Source organism: Podarcis erhardii (assembly GCF_964252035.2).
Source record: "Podarcis erhardii genome assembly, chromosome: 8".
Lineage (NCBI taxonomy): Eukaryota > Metazoa > Chordata > Lepidosauria > Squamata > Lacertidae > Podarcis > Podarcis erhardii.
The window spans coordinates 40,779,205-40,792,793 of NC_138499.1; the positions used below are offsets into that span (position 1 = coordinate 40,779,205).

Sequence of the window (13,589 nt, forward strand, 5' to 3'; positions counted from 1 at the left end):
GAGCCTCAGCTTCATGATCTGTCCTTCCAGTGAGCACTCGGGGCCGATTTCCTTAAGAATGGATAGGTTTGATCTTCTTGCAGTCCATGGGACTCTCAAGAGTCTCTTCCAGCACCATAATTCAAAAGCATCAATTCTTCGGCGATCAACCTTCTTCATGGTCCAGCTCTCACTTCCATACATAACTACTGGGAAAACCATAGCTTTAACTATACGGACCTTTGTTGGCAAGGTGATGTCTCTGCTTTTTAAGATGCTGTCTAGGTTTGTCACTGCTTTTCTCCCAAGAAGCAGGCGTCTTTTAATTTTGTGACTGCTTTCACCATCTGCAGTGATCATGGAGCCCAAGAAAGTAAAATCTCTCACTGCCTCCATTTCTTCCCCTTCTATTTGCCAGGAGGTGATGGGACCAGTGGCCATGATCTTCGTTTTTTTTGATGTTGAGCTTCAAACCATATTTTGCACTCTCCTCTTTCACCCTCATTAAAAGGTTATATACCACATACAGGCAAACATTCTTTTCAATAGGAGTCACACTGTATCATGCTGGAAGCTGTTTTTGAGACTTGTAGAGGAGCAGCTTAGAATGTGGTGCAAAGAAATATTAGCCCCCAAAATGAAAGTCATTGGGAAAGTATGCTCATTTCCAACTATTAAGGTTAGTGTTAGTTCAAGGTTCATTTCCAGATGATTTCCGTTGCTTCAAAGTTAAATGCAGAAAAGACCTTTTAAATCAACCAGGCCATCTGCCTCCCAAAGCAGATATTCCCTAATGTAAAATTACACTTTGTCCAGTGCATGTTTCATTGTCCTGAGTGGTGACACTTTTATTTCTTCCTCTGGAAGATGCTCACACAAATGCTTAATAGAACACAAGGTCACTACATTTGGATATGTGGCCTTCATTTTCATTTTCTTAATATTATCAAATTACAGTGGTACCTCAGGTTAAGTACTTAATTCGTTCTGGAGGTCCGTACTTAACCTGAAACTGTTCTTAACCTGAAGCACCACTTTAGCTAATGGGGCCTCCTGCTGCTGCCGCGCCGCCAGAGCACAATTTCTGTTCTCATCCTGAAGCAAAGTTCTTAATCTGAAGCACTATTTCTGGGTTAGTGGAGTCTGTAACCTGAAGAGTATGTAACCTGAGGTACCACTGTACTCCAATGATATACTGAGGACCAGAAGACTCATTCTAACACACACACACCCCTAAAAAACCCCACAGTCCTTTGGCCGTTTTTGACTAGAATACCAGTGTTGTCATCTGCGTACTTCTGGTGAGCTACTATATTGACAACGCCAGGGCTCTTTAACAGCCCAAATTCGGTATCTACATAGGCAGCACTATAACCCATTTCTTCCTGCAATCCAAGTATGGGGGCCATGTCCTTAGTCCTATGATTGACTGGGACTAGTATATGAGCCAAAACAGGTGAGAAATCCACATGGCTTTTTTCTATGATTAGCACAGTAGTGTTTTAGGAGTAAAGGTGCTTCACTTTTCTCAAAGACATGTACAATACTCTAATTTGTAGTCAGCAGCCCACACTCAGCTTTGGGGGACCTAGATCAGCCTGCTAGAGATGGGGAAGAGATTTGAAGTCAAATCTATCAAATGCACTCTTTCGGAAATAATGTGAGAACCAAAGTGCAGCCATTCTTCAAAATCCAGACTTATCCAAATTTTGTGATGCAGTTCTTCAACCAGACAATGTTTACAAAAATGGATTATATTAGAAAAAAATTGCGTGCAAAAATATGTACATTAGTTGAAAATGTGTTTATTAGGAGAAAATGCTTTGGATTTTCATGAGGATTTTTTTTTTAACCAATACTGGATAGCTTAGTTGGTTAGAGTTTGGTGCTGATAATGCCAAAGTCACAGGTTCAATCACCATACAGGACAGCTACATATTCCTGCAGGAGGTTGAACTAGATGATCCTAAAAGATTCTATGATTCTATGAATCACAACTTGCTTCAGAAAGGTGCTTAACTGAATTTAAGATTCTTGGAGAAACTAGAAACTCAAAGAACTAGAACTGGCAGATCCATCCCTAATTCTTCTCTTAAATCCTGTTCCTTCATGTCAGTTGAGTGACTGCATTGATCAATATGTCAAAATTGACAGCACTTACCATCTGTTTGGTGGGAGAATCCTGGCTCATCCTCCTATTATGTAAGGACATCTCAAGATCAGCATCTGAGTCCATCCACATTTTCTGGCTCTGTATTGTGTGATCCACAGGTCAGGAAATTGAGTCATAGTAAAACACATATGTATTTTCCCCTTTAGTATCAATAGTCAACCATGAATTCAAGTTCTTGACAATATAATTCATTATTTCCTCTTCTAGAATTATTATTGCCTTAAATTACTTCAAGGTGCATCTTCAAAATGTGAAGTGTTGCTTTTCTTGATGCTTCATCTCTGTTCAAGAAATCTATAAGGATTAACATGAATAATTCCATTGTAGTGAACTAAGTTTATGACAAATAAAAGAAGTGCCATCCTTATTCAAACAAAGTAGAGGTTAGCTATGTTCTGAATTATTCTCATTATCTTAAATTTTACTTGATTATTCATTAGGTAGTTGTACTTCTTCAAAAGACAAGGAAGAAATGTAATGGTACTTTTGATTTTATTATATAAATGATTGCAGAGGTCTGCTTCTATTGACACCATAATGAACACACAAATCCTCCTCCTTTCTAGTCATGCATACAATTTATCACTTTTAAATGTCACCACATACTGTATATAAAACACATTCTCTTTGTGAGACTGTAAATGTATATGTGGTGGAACTGTAACATTTCAAAAATGTTTTGCAGCTGGGTTTTTGCTGAAGTCAGTAAAATCATATGGTTTTTAGCACAAAGTTTCCTTGCTTTGAAATTTGGATGGGGGATCTTAGTGACTTGGCCACAAATATTTTGTAGGGGTCATAATGTTTTTTGCAATAATGGAACTTGCCCTTGAGCTGAGCCCTGTTCACTTGCTTGTGGTCATTCACAAACTCTGCCATTTGATCAGGTTCATGCAAGTGTTGGTAATAGCTACTGGAACAAATTTCTTTGCTCTTGAAAAAAAATAAGCAACTGGCCAGCAACTTATTGAACCATACCATTATAATTGTGCTACCCATTTCTATGTCAAGCCCGTGGTGCTGCTAAAATGTGTATTTCATTGAACTCTGTTTAGCTGAGGTGATGATAGTCACCACTAACATTGTTATGTTTCTATTCCTGTCTCCTGATCTTATGTGTGGGCGAGGGTGGAGGGGAGATGTATTGCTTAATCTGGGGTAGCGCTCTCTCTCTCTCTCTCTCCCTCTCTCTCTCTCTCTCTCTGCAAAGGTCTTACAGAGACACACACACTTTGCCATGAAGTACAAAATGTTGTTGCTTTCACTAATGGCTGACATTAAAAAAAATACAATTTATGTATTTTACCAGGTTAGTCAGTTATCCATTCTATTCAGCAGTAAGTCCCATTTAAATTAGTTGTGCTTACTCTTAGGTAAGTCAGGTTAGGAATCCAGCCTTACTGCATTTTTTTTCAAAAAGCTACTGCTAAGTATTACAGAAAAAATCAACCGCCTCTCTTCTCTGCTCCTCTTTACTATTTTATAGCATGCCTTGATACCAAATTAAGAAATAAAATTTACAATAATAATTTAAAAGATAGGGGACTGTGTCCTTGTTGGTGTTACGCAATGATGAAAACAAAGACTCCGCAAGACAAACAAATTACAACACCCCTAGATGGATACCTTGTGATTGTAGGAAACAATTAACAGTAAAACTGCAAATAGTGAAATCCATTGCATAAATAGTTCTTGCAATGGAACCTGGAAAATCAAAATCAATTATGCATTTTTGAAAAATGTGAAGGACTGAGCTGACATGCATTTTATGAGCTGTAGACTCATAAAGAAGAAATTAATGGGTACATGAATGTGAACCCCATCTCTAATACTTAGACATTTGTAGTTGTTTGCTTTACTTTTAGAAAAAGTTCATGAATTGGAAAGTAACAATCTGTTTACACTTGTTCAGTAATGCACAAGAGTATGGGATTTTGCCTTGATTGATAATTTGATCAGTCCATCTGACTGATGAACACAATCCATGATAGATGGTTTGCATTTATTTCTTATATATCAACTATAATTATTTGGTATAATGTTTCTCAAGTTGCGTGTTGAGGTTCCCATGCCACCCCCCAAAATAAATCACACATCACAGATCAATTTTTGTTTAGGTTTTTGGCATAATTTTGGCCACAACTTTATTCAAATACAAAAAATGTGAGTGGTTGCTTAGGCATTGGTTATGACTATCTGTCCTTGCCTAGGGACAGAACTGACTTCCGGATTCCAGCAGAAGCCAGCGTAGGAAACAAATATTGGGTGAGAAATGAAGCTGGACATCAGTCCCTCACTTCTCACCCGCATGTTCCTGTGGGGCTTGCACGGCCCAAGTCCGATGCCAGGGACAAGGATGAAAAGAATGGCAAGCCCCTGGATTCCTTTAACGGAATTCCCTTTTCACACCTACCCCTCCACACCAATTTTAACCAATGCCTAACTGCCAACCTTACAAGTTGTGACAATTTGCTACCCAGTAGGCAAAAACCAAATGGCACCAGCCAATCAGCCAGATGGCAAAATTCCTACCAGGCCCCTGCACCAAGGCAGACGACCCCATGACAGGCATAGCAAGGTCAAGCAACCCCCCCCCCCATTACAGGGAGGGTGGGCGGGTGATCCGGTGCAAACAGCCAAGAGGACACCCAGAGTTGGGCGTCCAGCATTTAAAACCTCTGACCCCACCTCCAAATTTGGCAACATTCAATTCTCCCCAGTAACTCAGTTTAACCATTTTGCTGACTGGGTCCTGCTCCAAAATCTGCCCAGCAACAATAGGGTGGCCTGTATCCCCAACCACAACACGTGCTCTCTCCTAAGGAGAACACGCTTTAACAGAAAACATTTGGGAAGGACTTGAAAACACTTTGTGGTTTTTTTTATTTGTGTGGTCCCCCCCTCCATTGAAAAGTTCTCATCTAACTTCTGGACACAAAGAACCAACTTAACAATATAAATATGCAACTCATACTGGAAAAATGAGTTTTTCTCTCCCATAGACAGCATTGAACCAACTACGTGTCCGGACAGCTTTTCTGCAATATTATTTGTGCTCTCTGGAAACAGCTGCTATTAATCACAGACTAACTTCTGGGTGGCTGTTCCGCAAGATAAAAACCAATGCAGCTTTCACGGAGTGGTCTGTAGCTATCAAAAAGCTAGAATCAGCTCCAAACAGCTTTATGTTTATCACATTAGTTAAATGTGTGCTGCATGTGTTACCCACTGGAAAAAAACCCCAGACCTAATATTAGCAAGCATGAGACTGAATTACGTACAGTAACTTCTCGGAACATACGCTTAAACAGATGGGTTGAGCTCATTGAAATTCTGTGTTTTAGGAATACATGCTTGAGTGCCTCTTAACACCATCTAAAAATACATGTGATGCCTGTGTGTAAGCAAGTGCTTGACAGACCAAGCAGATGCTGTTCACTGGAGTCTGTTAACCTGTTTGCTTAACCTTTCTATTTAATTGGAAGAAATGTTTTGCTTAAAAAACACACCCCACCACTGCCCCATCTTGGTTAGGTTATGTATTGTCAATGAACCTTTCATTCAAATCAAGGGCAACCAAACATGCTTTTGCCTCTACCTGCTTGCCTTAAACCTTGCCATAGCTTGTATTTCATTCATTTATGCTTTTGTTCTGTAATTGCTGGCTGACTGTTCTCATGGAGTTTAGTATTATTATTCCTGGCTGCCTGATCCATGAAATATTGCCAGAACCAAAGGCAGCAAAAATACAATTATCATGCACCATTGAAGAGGATCCACATGCAGAAATGGCCCAAGTTATTTGATGCCTGAGGTAGGAAACCCAAATGGTAACCCCAGGGCAATAATAATAATAATAATAATAATAATAATAATAATAATAATAATAATAATAAACATAAACAAACAACTAAGTAACTTCAACAATTCACTTGACCTATTTTGCTGGTATTAGTATATTTTTAATTTAATACAACTTTTGTGCATATATTTTTTCATTTATGACAATTCCACTTCGGTGAGGGAATCATTCAGCCCAACCCCACGCATTCCTTGTGAACCTACTACCAAATCCGGTGATTGGTTGCTGCTGTAATAGTATAACATAGGATCAGGTTGTTGGATATTGCTTAGAAATCATGCAGACAGTCATGTAAAAACTGATGTAAGATCAAATCAATTCAGCATTTTGTAGCTAAAAAACCCCAAACACCACACCCTTCAGGTTAGGTCACAGGCTACATGCCAACTGATTATCTGCAGGCACAAAGTAATGTGAAAAGAACGGATCCAGTTCGCATCCCGAGGTACCACTGAATATACTTTCAATTCAGGATAACACTTCATGCATTTGATGAAATGGACTGTACTCCATGAAACTTATGCCACAATAAACTTGTTACTCTTCAAAGTGTCACCAATACTCACTGTTATTATTTTTCATAGGCTTTTGAAATGCATCTAGAAGTTTGAAGCATAATAAGGAAGTCAAGTCAAAATAATGTCAATAGGTTTCATAAGGGGTTGGTGAGCAACATGATTTCTGAGGCCTACTTGGCCATGCTTTCTTAATGGCCATAGTTGACACAGGCTTCTTCCAAGAGAAGAGATGATAACTACATATGAGATGATAACTACATATGTACTTGGAGTTCTTGTTTCCTGGCTCAGATATTCTTCTTCTTTTTAAAACTTGTATTGATAAATGCAATACTTACAAATACAAACCAGAACACTAAACAAACTTATTATACATAGATACATACACGTCTCAACTTAGATTACAAAAAAAGGAAACAAACATACAAACTAACAGACATAAATCTTGACTTCCCTCCACCTCTGTGTGGCTTCCTTTATTTCTTTTCTTCTTTTTGCTGTGTTATCAATATTATTTTTCACTATCTCATCTTATACCCATTTCTTCTTAATTTTTTACTCTATAAGTTTCATCCATTGCATATTGATATATTAATACCAGAACAATGTTTTTTGATGTATTCCTTCACGCAAGTCCACTCCTCTATCAGTTTTTGGTCTGATTGGCCTCTTACCACTGCTGTAAGTCTTGCTGATTCTATATATTCACAAAATCTTATTTGCCATTCTCTTATTGAGGGAGTTTTTTCTCCCTTCCAATTTTTTTGCTATAATCATTCTGGCCGCAGCGGTTGAATATAAGAAAACTTTTTTCCTAGCTGCAGGAATGTCAGTCGATATAATTCCCAAGAGGTATGCCTCTGGGGTTTTTTTACATGATATTTTAAGCATTTTTTAAAGCTACTCTTGAATGTCACTCCAAAATTGTTTAATATAAACACACTCCCACCACATATGATACATGGTTCCTATTTCTGTTTTGCATCTCCAGCACAAAGTAGATTTTGATTTATAAATTTTTGCCAATTTGACTGGGGTTAAATACCATTGATATATCATTTTCATTATATTTTTTCTGATTGTGATGCAGGCTGTGAATTTGATATCATATTTCCGTAATTTCTCCCTTTGGTCTAATCGAATTGTGTGGCCTATATCTCTAGCCCACTTAATCATAACTTCCTTCACCTCTTCATCTTTTAATTCCCATTCTAATAATAGATTATACATTTTAGATAATATTTTTTTAGGATTTTTTAATAACTCTGTTTGTAGTTTCGATTCTTCTTTGCCAAATCCGGTAAGTTCCTTTGCCTTTTAATTCTCAGTATGCACTTTCTTACTCTTAAGTCCTTTTATAGAGCTTTCTGGTCACAGCTTTATTCACCAAACACGGTGGACCTCCTTCAGCCTTATTTCGTCACTCCATCTTTGTTATTTTCCCATAAGAATTCCACTCTCCCTTTCAATTAATTTTTGTTATTTCAACTTCAGAAATATGGGAGTGCGTTTGTACCCACCATCTGCCATATGGAGTAACCTGGTGCTTTTCTCCTTGGGGTCTTGGGGCGTTTCACGGTCAGGCTTGCGTCCTTCTTGTGCTGAGAGCCCTCTGACTTCCTCCACTTAAACTGTGCTGGAACGACAGAGGATCCCTTTCTTCACTGCTTGGTGTCTTTTCCGGTCTGAGACCTCCTCTCAGACCTTTCTAGGGGTTCACGTCACCCTTACTCCGCGTTATTTCACCCGTTCACCATGACTGGGAATGCTCCACCGAGGCAGAGCGAATTCCCCGATCCACCACTTGAGAGCACCACGCCGGAAGCCGCCTGGCTCAGATATTCAAAGCTTATAATATTCACCTCAAAGTAAGCTAGGGAAAACAGTGTTGTTTTTGTTGTCATCCCCCATCCAAATTTATACTAAATGGAGTTCTCCTTGTTGCTGGTGATAATGTAACTATGATCACATTGGTTGTGTGCAAGTGATGCGGATCATTGGGGTAATAGAATCCCTGCTTATGTAAAGTTTGGCCAGCCTAGTTGCACATATATAGAATATTTCCATTGCATAGTGATAACCACTTACTGAAATACAAATATTTTTAGAAGTGCTGAAAGGGAGAGTAACACAAAAGGCACCAAGAGGGTCATAACAATCTCCACCAGCTTGCTATAATGTCAAGCAGACTCAAACTAAATTAAGAAACTGTTCAATTTATTTGTGTTAAGACTCAAGTTCTGTCTCTTTGAAACAACTACACAGGAATCCTGAAAAGCAATATGTGCTTCTTTTCACTTGCTTTACAGTGCATCGGTCATATATCAGTTGAAAATTAGACACCAAGCACCACATTTCCTTTTTTCATTATAGTGCTGGATATAAAAGTACTGAATAGGGCAAAGGACTGATGTTAAGAGGCATTGGCTGTGTGCATATTGTGGCATAAATACTATAATGCTAGCCATTCATTAACAATGTTAATTAAATGCCTTCAAATAACCTGATTTATAATGAACAAGAATATTGAAGTATTTCTGCCCTTGCTAATTTCAGCTTGTTGCATGCTATATTATTGTATATAATTAGGCAACAGCAAGGAATTATAACCTGAAATGCTTATTACTGGAAAAAGCACAACTGATGCTATTTATATCAACTGATGTCAGTTATATCAGGAAAGAACTTGTTGAAAAGATGGTGTTAGTTTAATTTTTGCTTGATTGTGAGTGTGGTCATGATACCTATCATATATTTTGCATAGTTTGCTTAACAAGTATCAACAACTGTATGCTATATTTGGATCAAGAATGACTGACAGTCAGTTTTACTCCAACAGTTTTACTATGAACTGCTATAGCTGTTTCACAGTGTGCCCAAATCCACATCAAATCCCTTCACACTTCTGTAGGGTTAATCTCAGATCCTTTAAATAAACTAAGTTTTCACACTGCTGTGAATTCCAATTTCTAAGTTTAGGAACATTCTTATTCCTTTTACATTCCACCAACCCCAGAGACATCTCAGGAAAAGTTCATGGTTTTTTTAAAGAATTTTTGTTGTTGTTGACATTGTGCCTTGGGAACACCTGTTGGTAAGGCTTTGGGGAGCCAACTGAAGACCCAAGCAGTTCTCATTCCCCGACTATCACTGTTGTTGGATGGTAGATTTGCAGAAATGTGAAAGAGAAGGGAACAGCTTGGAAATTTTTTTACCTTCCTTACAAGCCTACCCAAACCTCAAGTGATTATTATTTGTTTACAAGTCCTCTCACCTTCTTACCAAAGAATGCATACAGCAATGGGGAATCAGTAAAGCAAAGTACAATCGAGAAAGATGGAGAAAAGAAGCAGATAGGCTAGTTAGGCTGTTCACATAAACATTGCCATGAAAGAGAAAACCCACCAGCCAAAAATAGGGCACAAGTGTCCTGTTTTACATAAAGCATGCATATGCAAATTTGTAAATACGGGTGCAAATTTAGAAATAATTATTATAATTCAAATATCATAAATACAATGCACCTCTCCATAGTAGGAAAGACTGAGGCTAGGTGCTCCTCGTTGGTCCCCTGTAAATACTGGAGAGGAACTTTCTGCCTTCCCTTCTTACAGCCTTCTTCTCTGACCGGGACCAAACAGATTGTCAAATAAATTACAGTCCTCTGTAAAACAGGATACTTGGCCACTCCAGTGCCAGACCAGCTAATTCTCTTTTCTCTTTCTGCCACTGAGCAAAATAACTCAATAGTTTGCTCTTTCTGTGGGTATGGACAATACCCAGTTTTCTCTCACCTAAACTGCATCCATAATAGCAGCAGCTTTGTTGTGAGATTTGCATGAACAGTATTGTGCTGTTAATCTGAATGTTTAAATAATCTGTGACTAACTGAGACACAGTCTTATTATTTATTACACCAACATTTGATTCCCCGCCCAGACTAATTGTACAGCACCATGCTATCTTAAAGCACACACCTTGTTGGTTTGAGTTTCCACCATTTTCTCTTTCTTCCAACATGGCAGCTAGTGTATATGGAATTGCTTGTCATCTGTGTGACCCAGCTGCTAAGCATTGGTGTAAACTTTTTGTGTGGGGAGCGGGGGAGAATGCACCATCTGGATAACCATAATTCTTGCTCTTTTCCTGGCAAGCTAGTTAATTGTTGGATGTTATTCATGATGGACCTATTTATAAGGATAATTGAGGGTCAAGCTATTGATTTCTTCTCCTGTGTACCTTGGATGCCACATTTGTTGATGAATTTTTGTTTATGACTGGTTGGCCTTAGAAAGATTTAAAAGACAGAAGATATACAGCATTTTTTCCTCTTCTTATTGAAATAAAATGTTAGCTTTGTATTTTCCATAAGGCAACAAATATTGATGCTAAAATAACTTTTGCCTGAAGAATAGCCTTATTTATAAATCAGTTTTATTGGAATATTTAAATTTAAGTAGGTTTAGTTCCATCCTTGACAATTTGACCTCACTGAATTAAGAAGAGTAAACTGGCTAAGGTCTGAGTGCTGTGGCTTAATTATTTTGTCAGTCCACCATTACTATGGTAATGAATTATTTTCATACCTAATGGGCCAATCCAAAACTTTGCTGCATCAGCAAAAAAACGTGCTTAGAATGGGATGCACTGATTGCTGTGCCAGCTAATTTCATACTGCACGACTTATTGCAGTATTGCAGCTGTATTGTTCTGGATTTGTAAACAGAGACATTGCAGCACCTGTTTAAAACTCAGGTGAAACATATTTATATTCAGTGAGTTCAGCTAGTTTAAAAAGGTGTGAACTCCAAATACCGAACTAAACTATTGTAACAATTCACTGCAGATCCATGCAGCAGTGGTGTAGCGTGGGTTGCCAGTGGCTGGGGCCATGCAGAGGGGAGTGGGTGGGAGGAAGGGAAATGGATGGAGTGTGTATGTGCATTCAGTTGCCTAATGGCATCCGCGTCACCCAGGAGACCACAGCTGCTGAGATAAGAAAGAAGAGTTGTTCCATTGTCTGGAAAGGTCACTTACTGGTTCATATGGGGAAGCCATTTTCAATGGAGTCCAGCAACAGAAGCACACAGCTGTATTGAGGCAGCACAGGGGGTTGACATTTTGTGCCCCCTAACAATTTTGTGCTCAGGGCAACCACCCGAGGGGGGGCATGCTATTGCCACTGCCCTGCAAGGGGGTGGGATTAGAGACTCTGGGGCCATTTGCTTAAGATTTTATTTTTTTTAAAAAAGAGTCTAGTAGTGCAATCTCATAGATATAGTTTTAGAACCAACACCCATTAAGTTCAATGCTGCAATCCTATGCTCATTTACTGATTTATGCATATGATTGCTCTATAAGAAAATGCTTGATAAAGGTTATAAAGTTATGAATAACATTTGACTGCGGAGATAGGCTAATTTTTTCTCTCTGTTTAAGATTCATTCATTTTTAAGGATGATGATGATGATGATGATGATGATGATTTAATGAAAGAGAAAGGTAAAATTAGAACAAGAAACAGTTTTGGAAAATTGTTATGACATGTGAAACAAAGCTATCAGGAATAAAAACACTGAAGTCCCCTGAAGCTGTTGCTTTTCTGGCTGGTGGATGGAGACAGGTTGGCCTTCCTTTTGCAATGATGTGTTGGAAGCTTGGTCTTGTGGTGGCAGAAGCTAGAATGCTCTTCTCTCAATCTCTGCATTTCCAGAGTTTAAGATGCTGGCCTGGACTCTGTGTCCCTTACATACTGACAGTACTGAAGAAGTGACACACAGAGGGGGGTTTTATGTGCCAGACTTTTGGATGCCTTGAAATGATTTTCTCACCCCCTGAAGCTACCAAATTACTCATTCTCACCTGCTGAATCTTAGCCATGTGAATTATAAAGCACAGTGACTTACACTCAGCTTCTCTGTGGGATAGATCCTCTCCAGTCACAAAAGAAGTTTGACTGCAGCAGGAGAGATATATTAAAGTTACTTCTTTTGCATTTCCAGCCAGTAAATACAGTGATGCATGGAGGAAAATGAAGTGTAATTGGTGTTAGAAAACTAGTTGCCATCATAACATGCAAGACTACCTGGATTGCTAATTTTATGTCTCTCAGTATTTTATGTCTATAGTGATGAGTAATTATCCATTTAACAACAATTCGTCTTCAAATCTGTTACAGCACATAATTAAAATCAACTTTTTTTTACAGTCCCATCACATAGAAAAGGAATGAAATTGGAATTTTCTCCTCCTGTGAAATTTATACTGGACACCCAGCACTTTAATATAATGCCTATTCCCTGGTGGGGATGGTATTCAATAAATTTGTTCCATTAGAACAATAATTTTTGGCTGTGAAATGGAGCTTCTCCTCCCTCTCCTCCCTACATGTCTCCTGTACACACACACAAACCCTAAATCTAGTCTGAGTTTTCTACCAACCCTCTAGAAAGGTTTATGAGGGTTCAGGACACAGGTGGGGAGAGGAGAGTGGTGGAGTTCTGTTGCATGAAATCCTTGCATTAATGGAAGGAGGGCATTGAGTATAACCCCACTGCATTATGGGATGCAAGTCAAGTGAAATAGTAGGCACAGAATAAGTTGTAGAAAAAGAAGGTTGGTAATAGCTAGGGATGTGGGATAAATTTGATTTTCTTTATATTTTAATGCAAAATGGCAAAATTTGCACTTCTTCAACCAACATGCAAGCCGAACTGTTGCTATCATTTGAAATTTGCTTGTCTCTAACCTATGCATATTTTGGGGGGAAGGGCACAAGAATAAAAATGCATATGTTAATGAAAATAGCATACATAATGCATCATTTTAGGGGAAATTGCTTGAAGAATGTGTATATTAGTCAGAACATTATACAAAAATGTGTTTATTTTATTTAATAAAGTTTTTATGCAGCTTGACTGTAAAAATCTCCAGAATGCTTTACAAAAGGAAGAAAGTACATAATAAATTTGCACTGAAGTCATCTTGTTTACATTCTTGTGTCCCGCTCATTTAAATATAATCCAATAATTCTCCAAAAAGTTTATATTTCCCTCGA

General features: G+C 38.4%; 1 long non-coding RNA gene across 2 annotated transcripts in view; it reads left to right on the plus strand.

Annotated features, from left to right (window-relative positions):
* LOC309349082 overlaps positions 1-12,876 on the plus strand; it is a 34,913-nt gene extending 22,037 nt beyond the window's left edge. For both annotated transcript variants that reach the window (XR_014159677.1, XR_014159678.1), the window contains one exon: positions 12,741-12,876. This is a non-coding gene — a long non-coding RNA (uncharacterized lncRNA). The remainder of the gene's footprint in view (positions 1-12,740) is intronic.
* Positions 12,877-13,589: the final 713 nt, after the last annotated feature.